Source organism: Protopterus annectens, chromosome 5.part1, assembly GCF_019279795.1.
Source record: "Protopterus annectens isolate FY-2018-M chromosome 5.part1, PAN1.0, whole genome shotgun sequence".
NCBI classification, from domain to species: domain Eukaryota; kingdom Metazoa; phylum Chordata; order Ceratodontiformes; family Protopteridae; genus Protopterus; species Protopterus annectens.
Window position 1 is genome coordinate 804,025,443 of NC_056736.1, and position 17,204 is coordinate 804,042,646.

Genomic DNA, 17,204 nt, shown 5'->3' on the forward strand with positions numbered 1-17,204 from the left:
CCAGAGACTGCCCATGCTAGGGAATAGACTTCCAATACATGTCAAGCAGAGCATCTCACTGGCCCTCTTCAAGAGAAATCTTGATGAGTGGGTGGGAAATAGAAAATTCACCCCAGGGATCATTCCAGTGGCTTTACTCGACAGAGCCACTAAGAACTAAGGTCGGGTGGCACAATGCCAGGGTAATCCTATGGGCTAGGCTTGCAAAGGCTCCAAGTTCATTAGCCTAGTACACACCTATGAACCCATTATATTGAAAAAGAACTATGCAAACTGGATAAAAAAAAGACAGGGAGGAGACAGAGTTAGTAATAATGACCTGAGAACACTTCACCAAGAACTTACAGTGCCATTATATCTATTATTTACTAAGTCATATAAATATGGGGAGTTTCCTCAAGATAGGAGTCATGAGCTTATTAAACCTATCTTTAAGGGAAAGGAGAGTAGGCCAAACTAGAGTGTACTTTCATGTTGTGGAAATAATGGAGAAGGTAATGTTGGATAAGTTATTGTCAAAATTGAAAAGGTTGGGACTTGAAACCATATATCAGAATGCATATGTTGAAAACAGATCTATTACCACCTGTAACATGATGCTCCATAACTACATAATAACAGCCATGAATGAAAAATTGTGCTTTGATGTAATTTATATGGATTTAACTTCAGCATTTGACAGGGTCATGCACAAAACACTGATCAAGAGATTGGAGTAACTAGGTATTGATTTACTCTTGATAGATAGCTGTATGGATTACACATAGGACATGGCAAGTATCATATAACAACTGGACAGTTGAAATTCTTGGTTACAGTCAGGGTATCCCCACAGGGCTCTCTCCAAGGCCCTTACTTGTTTAGATTGTATGTTTCAAACCTATCTTTTTAATCTGAGGTCTTTTACAGTCTGTATGCAGATTACCTGAAATTGGGAACACTGCATGTGTTACAGATAGAGCATATCTGCAAAAGAACTTAACTAAACTAACCATTTAGGCACAGTAGAATAATATGCTGAAAGATACATCAAAACTAAGCACAAAATTTGGGAGACATAAATTGAAAGGTGAATATTTAATATAGCACACAGTGATTGAAAGTGTGGATTCATTTAAGGACCTGGGCATATGGGTCAATCCAGCTTTTGAGACTTTTTAATTATATCAACCAATTGGTTAATTATAGTTATAGAACTATAGGATGTATAACAAGATTTATAAAGTCTAGGAAATCAGAAATGATGAAGTCATTGTTTCTTAATTGCATTAGACTTGAGTATGTAATGATAATATAGAAACCCTATAAGAAAACAAGCATGGGTAAACTGGAAAGGCTACAGTAAAAATATACCAAGGTCGTCCATGGATGTGATCATTTAAGTTATTATTAAAGACTAAAATATCTGAACTTGTAAAGTGTCACTTATAAATATTTAATAGGAGATATTATTTAGTTGTATAGGGCATTTAGAGACAACTATCTCTGGGAATTTCTGGAGTTATCAAAAAGTAGAAGAGAATCATCAAACAACCCCTACAGAAGACTCTGTAGGAATGAGAAATGCACTGGATGAAGTTTGGGAACAGACAGAGTGGTCACGGGACAGCTTTATTGTGGGGGGGGGTAGAAGTTGGGACGTAGGGAGGTGAATGAGATGAATTAAGTGTGTGGTTTGGGAACAGCTAGGAAAGGGTTAATTTTATTTATTTATTATTTATTTTCAGATTGCTTACCGGGGAAGTCCACTGGGCCAAGAAGAACCCATTTTCAGTGGAGGCCCGGGGAGAAAAGCTCCAAGGCAGTACAATCAAAGTTACAAATGCACAAGATAAAAAAAACAATTGAAGTGTACAAACAGCAGTATACCTAGAAGAACAAATACAAAATAAGAATTTTTTTTTACACATCATTAGAAGTATTTACATTTTGCAGTCAACTGAGAGTCAGCTAAACCATATTGGTTCAATTTATTATTGAAATCAGACTGTAGATTGGTGCAGGTGGGGGGGGGGTTAGAGAAGAGAATCCCGTGATTTTATGTAGGGTGAAAGCAAGAGCATTTCCATTTGTCAGACAGGTGCGAGAAGAGTAGGGTCTTGAAGGATTCTGTGTAAGGAATAGTCCTAAGGGAAGGAGGAAGAGAGTTCCATTTTTTACCTAGAGAGAAGGATAGTCGAGTTTAGGTCTGTGAATGGAGATTAGGGTTTTGTGTTCAGATCTCAAAGATCTGCTGGGGATGTATGGTGTAAGGATGTTGGATAAGGCTGGGCATTTTTCTGGGAAGAATATTAATTTGTGTGCGGTCGTTAGTTGAAGATAGTCAAGGTGGTTAGGGAGTTCTAACCAGTTCAGAGCTTGAAGGGTTAGGCAGTCATGGGTTGAGGTTTTGGATTTGGAGGTGAATTTAGCAATCTTATTATAGCAAGATTCGAGTTTAGAGGTGAGGGAAGCAGACAGATTAGAAAGAAGAGGGGCACCATAAAGTAGAGAGGGAAGAAGGTAGCTGGTGGCTAGAGTGTGCCTAGAGGAGTTTGAGAGAAATAGATTATTCCTGTAGAGCATACCTAACTTTTGGTGGGCTTTTTTATGTTTTGTTGTATGTGGAGGTCGAATTTGAGGTGTTCATCAATGGTAATACCAAGGAGTTTTGCGGAAGGGACAACTTCTATAGGTATGTTGGTTTGGGTTAGGATGTTGAATGTGTTTTTGTCGAAGGAAGAAGTCTTGGAAGGTAGGAAAATTAGGATTTTAGATTTATTGGAGTTGAGGGAGAGATGGTTTTGGTGCATCCCGTTTTCTGTAGTGGAAAAATTAGTTTGTGTTTTGGGCAGAAGTTCAGAAGAATTGGGAGCGCTACAAACTAAGGTAGAGTCATCAGCGTATTGGATGACCGTAGTGTCAGGGAGGACAGAGTGAAGGTTATTTATGAAGATGTTAAATAGCATGGGGCCAAGGATGGATCCCTGAGGAACACCTGTAGGTGTGGGTAAGAAGGAAGAGATAGAGTCCTTCCATCTGACAGCTTGTGATCTGTCAGTGAGGTAACTGGAGAACCATGAAAGAGTATTAGGGGAGAGATTAAGGTTGGAGAGATGAAGGTGAAGGTGCATATGGGAGATGGTATCAAAGGCTTTAGAAAGATCTAGTAGAACAGTGGATACAAGGAGTCCAGAGTCTCGGGCTTGATTGACAGTTTCTAAGAAGGACAGTAGGGTGGTTATAGTGCTGTGGGCAGGACGGAAACCGTGTTGGGTGGGTGAGAGTAACTGGTTCTCAGTTAAGTAGGGTAAAAGTTGGTGGTGGACACATTTTTCAAGAATTTTAGATATTGGAGAGAGTAGGGCTATGGGGCGGAAGTTAGAAATTGAGGTATTTTTTCCTCCTTTGTGAAGTGGAAGAATGTAGGCTGAACACCAAAGTTTGGGAACATAAGATTCTTTTAAGGATCGGTTGATCAGGATGCTAATTGGGAGGGCAATACCTTCAGCTGCACATTTGCGGAAGGTAGGGGGGATGTTGTCGGGGGCATTAGAGCATGGCTTTAGTTTGGATAAGAGCTTTTTTATAAACAATGTGGGGACTGGTTTGAGCTGGAACTTAGAGGGACAGTTATTAGGGTTGTTGGAAGGAGAGAAAAGGAAGTTGGGTGGATTATTGTCAGGAAAAGTTTTAGTTAGTTTAGCTATAGACTCTGTAAAGAAAGAGTTGAAGTGAGAGCTCAGCTCCTCGTTAGTTAAGCTAGGGTCAGTGACCCAGGATGGAGAAAAGAGTTAACGGATTTGCAGAATTGTTTTGGGTTCTGATTATTATTGGACTGAAGTTTATTATAGTAGCTTTTTTTGTCTAGGGAGATTAATTTTTTTACTTTATTGCGGAGTTGGGTATATTGGAGAAAGTCAGAAGGTATTTAAGGTGTAAGACGGGGTTAAGCAAGTGGGAAGGAGGGAGGACATGAGGAAGGATCTGTGGGTTGGTCATTAGGGTTTTGAGTTGGGATTTAGTGTTGGGAGACACATTTGTTGTGATCTTGTTGTTGAAGTAAGGTCATGTCCTTGACGGCCTGAGGTGTGAAAGGTAGGCCTTGGGTGGTTTCCAGTATAAGGTGAGTACAATTTGCTTGGGGCATACCTACAGTATGGGCTGCGTTTTTTTCCCCTTGCCCTCCATCCCTCTCAAGAGGAGTGGTGGTAGGGTGTCTGTGTAGGGAGGTCAGGGGAGGATGTGGGTGCTGGTTTACAGTGTGTGTGTGTGTGTGTGTGTGTGTGTGTGTGTGTGTGTGTGTGTGTGTGTGTGTGTGTGTGTGTGTGTGTGTGTGTGTATATATATATATATATATATATATATATATATATATATATATATATATATATATATATATATATATATAAATATATATATAAATATATATAATAGCAATGAGGAGAGAGAGAGATACGGTTGACAGGAAAAGAGATATTTGCATGGTCGAGGCAGTCAGATAGTAGGTAGAGGGCAAGTGCATGTGTTAACTGCTCTTGTTTGTTCATTGGTGGTATAGGGTAAAGTTATTTACTGCAGTGTGGTCTTATGATGTCCATTGCCTTGCGATGGGGGTGGTGTTGCAGTGATTGCCTTTTGAAGTTGCTGAGGTGGGATGATAGTTGTCGGTCGTAATGTCTAGATCTTTTCCATAGGGAGGGTGGGAGTTTGCTGCTGACTAGGGTTGCCAGGATCAGGATATGTGATTTTCCTTGTTGGTTCATTGGTGGTACTGGAGCTTTCGTAAGCATGCAGGGCCATTGCTGCAGCATGCACATGTGCCATCTGGAGGTAGCCTATTAGTAGTGTAACTTCAGGGGTTAGTATAATGAATATCAGTAGTGAGATAATGGGAAATAGCTCTTCCTGTGCTTCTGGGACTTGGGTGTCCAGAGTTGGAAAAAATTTTTTTTATACACACATATATATATATATATATATATATAAACATGGGTTCACTACATAATCTCAAAATTTTGAAATATCGAATTTCAAAATCTCGACACTATGTAGCCGAAACCCCTAAATACCGAAAGACCAGAAGTGTGAAATTCAAAATCCCGATGTTTGGAGATATTGAAGTAGCTTCTGGTGTTGCAGTTTGTTGATGGATAGGTGGAAGTTCAGGTAAGTATCTATGTGTAAGTGTGTTGATAGGGGCTTTAGTGTGTGTCAGTGTGTGTGTGTGTGTGTGTGTGTGTGTGTGTGTGTGTGTGTGTGTGTGTGTGTGTGTGTGTGTGTGTGTGTGTGTGTGTGAGGGACTGTAAAATGTGTGGGTGTGAGTTTCTCTTGTGTGTCTGTTTGTGCGATCTCGGAGTTAGTATGTTTAAGTAGGCTTGCCCCACTGCTTACCTGTAGTGTAGGATGATATATTTGATTGTGGGGGGAAGTTGTGTGTATATGTATGTGTATGCTGTATGTGTATTGTACGTTCAGTATTTTGAATTTCGCGCTTCTGGTCTTTCAATATTTCGGGGTTTCGGCTATATATATATATATATATATATATATATATATGTATATATATATCTGTATATGGGTTCATGTGTTTTCATTTCATTTTTTCATTCACCACACTGTATGTGTTGTGTTGTATGTTTGTGTGGACGGGGTTATTTCGTTTGTTGTTTGTGTGAATTGTTTGTTGTTTTATGATGAGGGTTATGGTTTTGATTGATTGCGTTGTCGGTGTTGTCGTGTTTGGATTTACGTGTTTGTTTTGTATATATATATATATATATATATATATATATATATATATATATATATAACAGAACAACAGGGTAGTCAAGAAGGAAGGATGAAAGTACACACTGGTAGAATGGTAGGTTCAAAGGGGGGGCTGGGGACGGTAGGGGGACTTTAGAGGTTGGCGGTTCTCATGGGTTAGGCTATATTACTCTGGCCATGGGATGCATGGCTGTGGGTTTCAGGCTTGGTAGGGCTGGGTATTTTGTAGATTAGTGAAGGAGCTAGATGTATGCTAATTGACATCAATAGATGGTAAAAGGGGTCATGGGCTAAGTGACTTCTACAAGGTGAAAGTGATTGTCAGAGCAGAAGCTACTGGTACATTGCTATGATTTCAAGGTCTAGGGTCCGGGGTTTGTATCTAGGCAGGTATGTTAATGTTGACTATTGTTACCAGAGTTACTTGGGGATTGGTATTTATTGTTGTTGGGTTTAATATTCATAGATTTGAACTGATGTTTTGGTTAGCTTTAATGCAGATTTATTTATTTTCTGCTGTGTTTTATTTCTTTTTTCCAGGGTGAGTGGTGATCATGGAGGAAGCATTAAGACAGAAGTGGGCCAGCATTGTGGCACAGGCAGAAGACCTGCTTGGAGAGATCCCTAATGATGTTCCAGCCAGTACCCAGGGTCTGAATACTCGAAAGAAATGGCAGATGGGGTCCGGAACCCAGATTTCGAGAGCTAAGAGATTCACACAGACGCCAACTGAAAAGATGACAACGGAGGTCATGACGCAAGTGGTAGCACCTTCATCTTTGACAGGTAATGATTCACCAGGTTTGGTGGGGCAGAGGCTATAGGTTCAGTTACAGGGAGTGTTTCAGGTCAGAATGGGGGTGTACAAGGCACTACATTGGCTAGGGACTTGGAGGATCTAGCGGATGGTGATTTGGGTTTTGATAATAGCCTTTCATTGTTATTGGAGGATTTCAGGCCTGGCCTAGATGACGTAGGCTAAGAGTTAGAGTCACGGCCGGGAGACTGGTTGGTGATGCAGGCATTATGGCAGGAAGGAGCACCAATTCTATTGATCTTGCACATGTCCCTCGAAGTGAAAGAGAAGAGCTGGAAAGGGGAATTTATTAACATTTTTGAGTTGATTGATGTGGATGGGGTTCAGCGGTTGACAGAAGCATAGTCGGCTAATGGGAAGGATCTGTTAGTGACTTTGGCAGCTATAGGCCACAAGTGGGTGGGTAGGTTTCGGCCTAGGACATGGGATAATTGGGTCTTGGGATATGTATACTACATGGCAGTGTGCTTGGAGAGGGATAATTCATTGGCTCTTCCTCTCTTGGCTTACTTTTTGACTCTACAGGAGGCTCAGAGGTTACGGCCGAGGAATGCATGGTTTTGGTATGATTAGTTTCGTAAATGAAAGGCGGTTGACAACTCCATGCATTGGGAAGTCAGACACCTGGATATTTGGCTCTCTACCATGATGGATGCTTTTGGGCTGGGTAACAGGGTGACTCAGCCAGGGGAAGGGGGTGCAGGGGTAGGTTGGGCTTTTAATGCAGGGAAATGTTCATGGGTAAGCTGCAGGTTTTTGCATGCTTGTTCTAAGTGTACGGGGATGCATGCAGCCACACAATGTGCTGGGGCAGTGGTCAGTTTGGTGGGCAGGCATCTTATTTCACTGTCCCAAGAGGTTGGGGTGGTTCCCGCATGGCGGTGTAGGCATATGTGGCCGGTTTAATTTTTGGGGCCAAAGGGGAGGGTTTTTTTGGGGAGGTAGGGGTTGCCCAGAGCACCCATTCATCTATTAAAGTTCAGGTCTTCATTGAGTTGCTGGCAAATTATCTGCTGCTGGCTGTGCCTGGGGAATTAATTCAGGGTTTTTCTAGGGGTTTCTCGATTAAGTCTACTTTGGTGGGTGACTGTAGTGTGGGAGAAAAACTTGAAGTTTGTGAGAGGGAGGGAGGATGTTTTGCAAGGTTTGACTGAGAAGAAGTGTTAGGCGAGGAGATTGTTGGACCCTTTGATTGGCTACCTTTTCCTGAATTTAAAGTGTCACCACTAGGTTTGGTGTCCAATAAGAAGCTGGGTGAGTTTTGTTTAATTCATCATTTGTTGTACCCTGAAGGCAAGTCTGTTAATGATTTCATCATTGGGGAAGAGGTTAAAGTAGCGTATGCATCTTTGGATGATGCGGTCCACATCATCAGGAGTTTTGAGGATCCCTGGCTGGTTAAGGTAGATATTGAGTCGGCTTTTTGATTGTTTCCAGTGTGGGAGGAGGATTGGCCATTATTGGGCATGGCAGGGTGGTAGTTTTTATTTTGACACTGCTATGCTTATGCAGTGTGCAGTGGCATGTGCTACTTTTGAGAAGTTTAGCACAAGCACTGGATTGGATATAACCGTGTAGGGTACATGGGCAGCAAGCAGTTCATTATCTAGACAATTTTTTGTTGGTGGGTGAAGGAAGAGAAGGGGCCCAGGTGGTAATGCATGGGTTTGTGGGGATGTGCGAGGCCTTGGGTGTACCACTGGCTCAGCATAAATTGGAAGGTCTGGCGAAGGTGTTGGATTTTTTGGACTTGACAGTAGATGCAACACAGATTTTGTTTCATTTGCCAGAGGATAAGGTGGTTCGGCTTCAGGAGAAAGTCACCTGGGTGAGGTCCAAGAGTAAGGATTGTGCGAGGGATGTGTTGGAATTGTTGGGCTTGATGAATTTTGCTTGCAGGGCAGTACATCCGGGATGCACTTTTTGCCGGTCCGTGGCTTTTCTCTTGAAGAGGGTGAAGAGTAAGCACCACAGAGTAAGTGTCAGCAAGTTGACTCGGGAGGCTTTAGCTTTGTAGATGGAGTTTTTTTTTTTAACATCAGTTTAATGGGATCTCATTTTGGAAGTTGGAATGGGTTGGTCAAGAGGATCTGCAATTGTTTACAGATGCAGCTGAGGGTTTGGGCATGGGAGCTTACTTTGCAGGGCAATGTTTTTTGGTGCCATGGCCTGCTCATTAGTCTGAAGATTGGAAGTTGGATGTTGCGTTTTTGGAGCTGATGCCAATTTGGGTGGCTAATATGGTATGGCTGGAGTGTTTGAGGAGAAGCAGGGTGGTGTTTAATTCAGACAATATTGTGGTGGAAAAAGTGTTGCAGGCTAAGATGACTAAATCCCCTCATTTGTTATTGGTTCTTCGTAAACTGGTGTTACAAAGTTTGTTGATTAATTTGTCATTTACAGTGTTACATATGGCTGGTGTTAAGAATGAGATAGCTGACAGTTTGTCTCATTTTCAGCTTTGCAGATTTTGGCAGGTCACTCCAATGGCAGCAGTGCATCCCTCAGTCATTCCAGATGAAATTTGGCAGATTGGCCAGTAATAATCAGCAGGTTGGTGCAGCAGTCATGGGCGGTATCTACAAGGAGAGCTTACGGTAGGGCATTATGCAGTTTTGACACTTTTTTGAGGCAGTTACTGGATGAAGAGCGTGAGTGGTCAGAGAGTTTGTTGTTGTGTTACTTAGTCAGGCTGTGGAAGCAGGATAAGGCAGGGTAAGGCAGGTCGAACAGAGAGGGCGGCATTGGCAGCAATTGGTGCATTTGTCTGATTGGCCAGATTAGAGGAGTGGACTAGGTCATGGTTGGTGGGGTGAGTATTGAAAGGGTGGGGTAGAGCTGAAGGTCCTGCTACAGATAAGAGATGGCCTGTGACTAAGTATATTTTAAGAGTGTTGCTAAGGGGTTTAGGTAGAGTATGTGGATGTTTGAAGGATTATGTAGTGTGGAGTACGGTATGCGTGTGGATGCATCGTGGGGATTTTTGCATTTCTGAGTTGTTGGATTCCTTGGTGTGGAATGATGTGCTTATATTGACCGGGGCAGTGCATATTATTCTTAGGTCTTTGAAGATGGATCGGGAAGGGAAAGGAATGCTGATAGTTTTCGAAAGGGTTGAATCAAGTTGGAGATGTCCTGTGGTGTGGAGAAAGAGATTGTGGGTGATTAAAGAAGGTAGGGCTCAAGGGTTAGTTTTTACATCAATAGGTGGTAGGGCATTGACAGGTGAGAAACTGTACTTTTTTTTCTCCTCTCTTAGGTGAAAGAAGGGTCATCATCTTGGGTCATTCTTTCATATATTGGGTGACGATTAGACGTAATGAAATGAATTTGGGTTTGGAGTGGTTCGGACTGAAGATCACTTGGCATGATGTTAGAAGCTTGATGTGCAACCAGATATTGCAGGTATTTACTATGTTGCAGGGTTAGTGGGGATTGCTGCATATTTTGGTGATTCATTTAGGAGGGAATGATTTGGGTAGAGTTCCAAAAAGGCAAATGGTTTATCATATTTGCAAGGATGGTTTAGCATTGAGAAGGCTTTATCCATTAGTGGTTTTGCCTTGGTCTGAGATTATTCCCAGGTTGTGCTGGAGGGAGGCAAAAAATTTTTCTGCGGTGTAGAGGACCTGAAAGTATGTTAACTTTACATTGGCAAAATATTTGAAAGAAGTGGGGATGTGTACTATACAGCACAAGAGTTTGAAGACAGGGATCCCATGTGGTATGGGATGGATGGGGTTAATCTCAGTGAATTTGGTCTGGATTTGTTTAACCTTAATTTGGGATTAATGGTGGAGTATTTGGTAAAATGATGAATTGTGTTTGGGGGAACAGCCCTTTCGGACTGGTGGGCAGAGAAGAGAAACAGGTTTGCCCCTCTTCTGTTCCCCCTCATGAGGGTAATTGGAATTGGTAGAAGACTTGGAGTGAAAGGGTGGATTGGTGATATGCTAGGGTGAGTGAAGACACTGCCTTGTTATTGCCATGATAAGTGAGCAAGTGGGGGACGCTGCTTATCTAAGGGTGAGCAGGTTATTTTATTGCAATGATTTGAATTGTTTCAATAAAGTTTTCATGTTTACTATTTTATTCATTATAATAAAAGTCATCAAAACTCTGTGGGTGTCTGTGTAGCTTTTATTTGAACCATGACAAATGAAGTTTGGGAACAGACAAAGTTGTCAAGACAGCTTTAGTGTGGGGTGGGGGAGGTAGAAGTTGGGATGTAGGGAGGTAAGTAAGATTACTTAAGTGTGTGGTTTGGGAACAGCTGGGAAAGGGTTAAACAAGTGGGAAGGAGGGAGGAAGTGAAGTACGATTTATGGGTTGGTATTAAGGGTTTGAGGTGGAATTTAGTGTTGGGAGGCACATTTGGTGTGGTCTTATTGCCCTCCCAGCCCGTCCCATTTTTGGTGATGATTGGTGGGCAGAGAGGTGGAGAAGGGAGACGGGCTTGCCCCTCTTCTGTTCCCCCTCAGGAGGATAATTGGAATTGGTGGAAGAATTGGAGTGAAAGGATTGGATTGGTGTTCTGCTAAGGTGAGCAAGGAAGCTGCCTTGTTATTACAATGATAAGTAAAATATCCACACCACCGGCAGAGACAATAATTCAAGTGGCAGTTCACAATCTTCTTTATTCCAAATAGCGAGACAAAGTGTGCAGAATTTCAAGACAAAATGGATTCCGCCGGGCTTTTCACTTCAAAACCATGAAAACACATGAAAAAATAAGCAAATGCAAATGCACATACACATTAATTACATCAATGTGTTCGTTAAAACTAAACATTTTTTAAAAAATAATTTATAAACATTTAATTATTAAAATTTAAAAGACAAAAAAAAAAACTATGCATTAAAAAAAAAAAAAAAAAAAACATGCATTTGTTAAAGATTTAAAAATATTATAAATTTGTGAGTTTTGTTTGGTTTGTAATTAACTCATTAAAATAGTAGTGCATATCAATATTTGTAAAAGTGCATATTAGTAAATGTAAATGTAATTAAATGTAATGAAAGTAGTAATGAATGTTTTGTAATAGCAATTGTATTTAAATTGCTGCTTCCAATTTAATTCATAATTAATGTGTGGTCATGTGTAATGATATAAATTAATTGTGAATTAAATTGTAAAAAAAGTTAAAATTAAAAAATAAGAAAAACAAGTCAAGTTAAAAATAGGGGACATAGTGTAACTATAGTGTGTGTGCTGAGAGTCTCCCTTCTTCTAGGTCTTCTATATTCTAGCGTGGATTCCCAATCTTCCCCTCTATATAGGGGGTCTGTGGTTTTGGTGGCAGTTTTATAGGAAAACAGAAAATGATGCAGCCAAAATTCCAGGCCTTAATGGTACCTTTGAGATCGGTTCACCAATCAGGGGAGTTGTTTTTCTCTGATTTTAACTCCTTTATGATTTTTTATGACTTTTAATACTAAAATGTTTTAGATTCATTTTTCATTATTACACATGACCACACAAATATTATAAATTTTAAATTCAAGCAACAAAAAACAAACTAAATTACAATTTCATTGTTGCTTTGCACCAAATGCATGTTTTTTTTTTAAATAACAACACTAGCCACAATGTCTTTAAACGTTTCTAAATTTAATGTATATTTTTAAACAAACAGGTGAACTGCCACTTGAATTATTGTCTCTGCCGGTGGTGTGGATATTTTTTCTTCTTGACAATGATAAGTGAGCTAGTGGGGGATGCTGCTAATCTAAGGGTGAGTGGGTGCACTGCCCTTATGTTTATTTGTTATTTTACTGCAATGATTTGAATTGAGTGTTTCAATAAAGTTTTCATGTTTACTATTTTATTCATTACAATAAATCATTAGTCTGAAGAAGTATCAATTGTAGGAGACGAAAACGCTCACTTTTGGCTTAGTTTTTTATCTGGAGAATTGTCCTGAGTCTGTGGATTAAATCTTGAACTTCATTTCCATGTGCTGCCATAGTTTTTTTTTGTTTGGATACTTCATTAGTTAATAGCGTGCTGCTGTGCTTTGAGATTATGGTAATAAGGTTGAAGTCCCTGGAGTGTGTAGTGTGGAGGGATTGGGATTTCTTTAGATGTAGCATTTCTAACAGAGCTGGGTCAGACATGGCTTTGTAAGTCAAGCAGGGATCACCTCTAATTAGGCGATATGAGACAGAGAATAGTTGGAGTTTTTCGTGTCTGTCCATATAGGCCAAGTGTTTAAGGCCTAGGATCCTCTTTGTGAGGTACTATTGCAGCCTCTCTGGTTATTGCAAGTGTCTAGTGAGGTACAAGGCAAATGGGGCATTGTTCTCAATGACTGGCCTAATGAGGGAAGAGTAGAGAGAGACAATGACCTCGTTCTTCCTGGATGCAAAACCCTTAGTAATGAGATGTACCACATAGAAGGACTTTCTGACCACAGTGGCAATGTGGTGGTCAAAAGAGAGGTTGCTGTCATCCTGAGTTCCCAGATCTTTTGTAACACCTTCTGTGATCAGTAGACTACCATCAATATGGTAATTCATGGGAACCAGGATTTTCCCAAAGGGGATGACGACAAATTTTTTGGCATTGAGTTTAAGGCCATAGTTCTGGCATGGTTGGTCTCAGTGAGGCCTTTCTGTAGGATGTCAACATCACTTGAGGAGTTAATAATAGCTCCCAACTTGCAATCATCTGTAAACTTTCTCAGCCAGAGTCTCTTCGTATTGGCCTGGCTTCAGAGAAATAGATACCAAACAGCAAAGGACCCGGTACCGAATCCTGTGGAACTCCACTCATGACTGGTCAGCAGTCTGACTTGGAGTCAGCTACTTTGACACTGCGGGTTCTATCTGTGAGCCAGTTTGCAACCCACCTAGTGATATAGGGGTCCCCATAGGGGGACTTCACCTTATTCCACATAAGTTTCCTCCTTCTGCTGTAGAGTTTGTTTATGGCAGGGGACCACCAGATTGGCTTCTTTTTTTTTAGAGGAGAGCCTCTTGGTTCTATGGGTATGGCAAGATCCATGCATTTTGTGTATTTGTTCATACAGTGCATTGTTGTATGATTCAGTGGTCATGCAACTATTTTCTATTTGCATGGATGCCATGAAGTTATCCACCTCTGTTTTAGGAGGTCAAAGCTAGCTTTGGAGAAGTTTTTCATGACGGTTACCTTTATGGGGGGGGGGGAGATGTGGATTTCCAAGGTGATTAGTTTGTTTTCAGATCTAACGAGGGATGAGCTGACTATTGGTGTAGAGCAATGGTCACCCACGTTAGTAAGGACCAGGTCAAGGATGTTGCTCCCTCTAGTGGGGGTAAGAATGAGCTGGTCCAGGGCATTGGAATTAATGAATTCCAGGAAACATTGAGCAAGTGTATTTGTACATGAGTAGTTTTCCCGGTTAATGGAGGGGTAGTTAAAGTCACCCAGTATGAGTGTATTAGGCTGGACCCTAATATTCTCCAGGGTGCTTAGGAACATGGAGTGTGAGTCTTGGGACATGGTTGGGGACCTATAGAAGGCTATGACCTGAATTGCTGTCTTACCCAATGTTAGCTGCACCTGAAGTATCTCTGATGCATTATGTTAGGCCACCAGTCTGGAGGGGTGCACATCCTTTATGAATATGTAAACACCGCTGCCTTTGGAGCTTCAGTCCAAGTTCTGGGGCCAGAAGATGTGGAATGAGTTATAGCCTGGTAGTGCAATGGTGTATTCTGCCTCCTTGAACCAGGTCTCTGGTAAAGCACAAATTTCGATGTTCTCCACTTTAAGGAGTGCCTCAAGCGACTGCATTTTGAGATTTAGACTTCTAGCATTCAGCAGCATGACCCTCAGATTGCATTTGTTTGCAGCTGTTATGATGGTAATTTAGTCTTTGGAACACCACCTAAAAAAGGCACTATAGGGGTGCAAGAGCCTTAGCCAGCATCTGGAAGCCCAGGAGTGACAGATGCATGCCATCTCTGGCAAAGCATCGAGGTCTGTGAATCAAGGCATCCCAGGCAGACAGATACTGGATCCCCTTGGAATGATACCAGAATTTTAGCCGATTGTTGAAATCAATAAATTTCTGCTTGTGCTGTGGTATCATTCTGGGTGATGGTAGGATGCTGCTCAGGGCTAGGGTCATGCCTGCTGGGCTACATAATCTAAGAGCTCCTCCATGTCTCTTTTCATGTAGTCCAGGGAGGTACATGTCAAGTCATTCATACCCTCATGTACAATGACAAAGTCATATTTGTACCTGCTGTTGAGGGCCCTGAGTGCATGCATTATGTGGCAGATCCTGGCACCTGATAGGCAGCTGACTGTTACTTTCTCCTTATTCAACCTAGTGAGTGGGACATCAGTGTGCCTCACTATTGAGTCACCTATGTCTAGTGTGTTGGGCATGCTGTTTTGCCTTAGGTGCTGTTTAGGAGAGTAGTGTGTCTAGTGATTAGTGTTGTGTTGTGGTGGTCAATTGCATTTCTGCCTTGGAGTTCTCTGCTGTTTGGGTAGATTTTTATTAAGAGCCTCTGCTAAGGTAAGTGTGTAGTTTATGCTTTTATGTGAAGGCAGTGCTGTGTGTTCCATGTGGTGTGGTGCAAGTGTTGACCTTCTCCTCTTGACCAGCTATTCCGGTCTTGGCTGGAGAGTGCGTGACTTCCCATTTGGATATATATAAGTGCATCTCTCACAAGTTTGAGTGCTGGAAGGTAAGAGGAGAGGGTTGTTGGTGTACATGAGGCAGTTGCTACATTGCCTTAGGATGCCCAAGTACACCAGGTTAATAGGAGAAGGGGTGGGCATTAATAATAAGTACTGGAGCTGTTTCCTTGTAGAGCATTTAATGCTAGTACCACTTTTGTGTGCTAAAATAATTGCTACAAGAAGTCTGGATAAGTGCTCGACTAATAAGCTAGTAAAAGTGCAGGAGAGGAGAGAACTAGTAGATCTAAGGGAAAAATTGAAGAGCAGACTTTGGCACCGCTCAGAAGTTTACATACAGTCCTGGATACAGCAAATCCGTATATGGACTAGACTAGTTACAGGAAAGGCGGGAAAAGCATAAACATGGGCTTTTATACCAGAAAGTTGAATGAGATGGAAAAACTGCCTGAACGGCCAATAAACTACAATTTCTGGGCCGGAAACACTCATCTTGTAGTAGATAGGCTACCTAGTGCTTACCACTCCTACTGACAAGCTAGAAGGCTTTCCTCCAACACAGAAAGGTTTGGGGGGCTCAGAAGCTTACAAACAGTTCTGGATACAGCAAATCTGTATATGGACTAGACTAGTTACAGGAAAGGCAGGAAACAAGGTTAGATTTTTTTTTTACAGAAAAGCAGCTAAAACAGCACTAAAACATTTAAAGTACAGTGCAAGCTAGCACACTTGAGTGTGCAGCAATATTAAAGCAAATATAGTTTAAATAAATGCAATTTATTCAAACTGTATTCTGAACTGAATTCAATTATTGTTTAGTCAACTCTGAACAGTTAAAGATAATTCAAGGTTAAGGACGTAAATGAGGTGGCCTTCTCGAATGTTCTCTCTGTATTAGGCAGAATGAGCTAATGACAATAGCCTGGGATTTAATTGAACAGATGGGACTGGTAGGAGTGTTTGAAATCAAAATATGATCTCACTGTAGTCGGTTGAGTGAGAAAATGAGATGGACCCAGGAGGAATGTTTAAATACAAATTCACAGGAGGGGTGAGCAATTCCAAACCCACCAAGATTAATACCACAACAAGAACAGGGAGGCATGGCGAGAAACTAACTGCTCACTATTCAATGAAACAAATAAACAGAAAAATTAAATGCAGTTCTATCTTTAACATTGCAAGTTTGTACTTAACTCAGCTTGTAATACAGTTGATTGTAGTATATAGCCAGCCAAACAGCTCATATGTTGAGAAGAAATAAATTCACAGATATGTGGCTAACACTTGTAAGAACAGAGAAACCCTCTAGGCTAAGAGTTAAACATAAAATGTTAGCTTACCTAAAATCTTTAATATTATGTTAACCAGCACATGTAGTCCTCTGCCTTTAATACAACCATAAGATAGCTCATATGTTTGTACTATGGTATTAAAGCTAAAGTCTAATGGCAGATTTGCACCTGCTTGGAGCCCAAGTGTCATGTGTCATATCCCATAACATATTTTTACACATGCTCAAATGGAGAACATGATTGCTTTTTGATTGTTTGAAGGGTAAAGCACCGTGTACATTAATTAGATTTGTTTATACTCATCACACATTTTTTACTATTCATTGATCTATCATACTTTTCTTACTCAATGAAACACATATTTTACCCCTCTTGATCTAATGTCTATGGTCACACTGCTGTATTCTAGAAATTGCTACGTGATTAAGATCAGTTTCTAGAATACTTTGCATAAAGCATGAAAAAACAAGACTCCATGTTACAGAGTCCATTAAAATGCTACTATTCTTTTCTCATATACAGGCTGCTAATAAAAATGTAATCTATACCAAACACATTTCTGAATTGCCTTTTCATCTGCTCTATTTTGAACAGAAAATTCTCCAAAAGAGTAGTACTAAAAATGTAGCACTCAATCACTGCAGAGGCAATAATAGATGCCATTTTTTATTCAGTGACAGTCCTTGTTTCAGAATTATGGGAA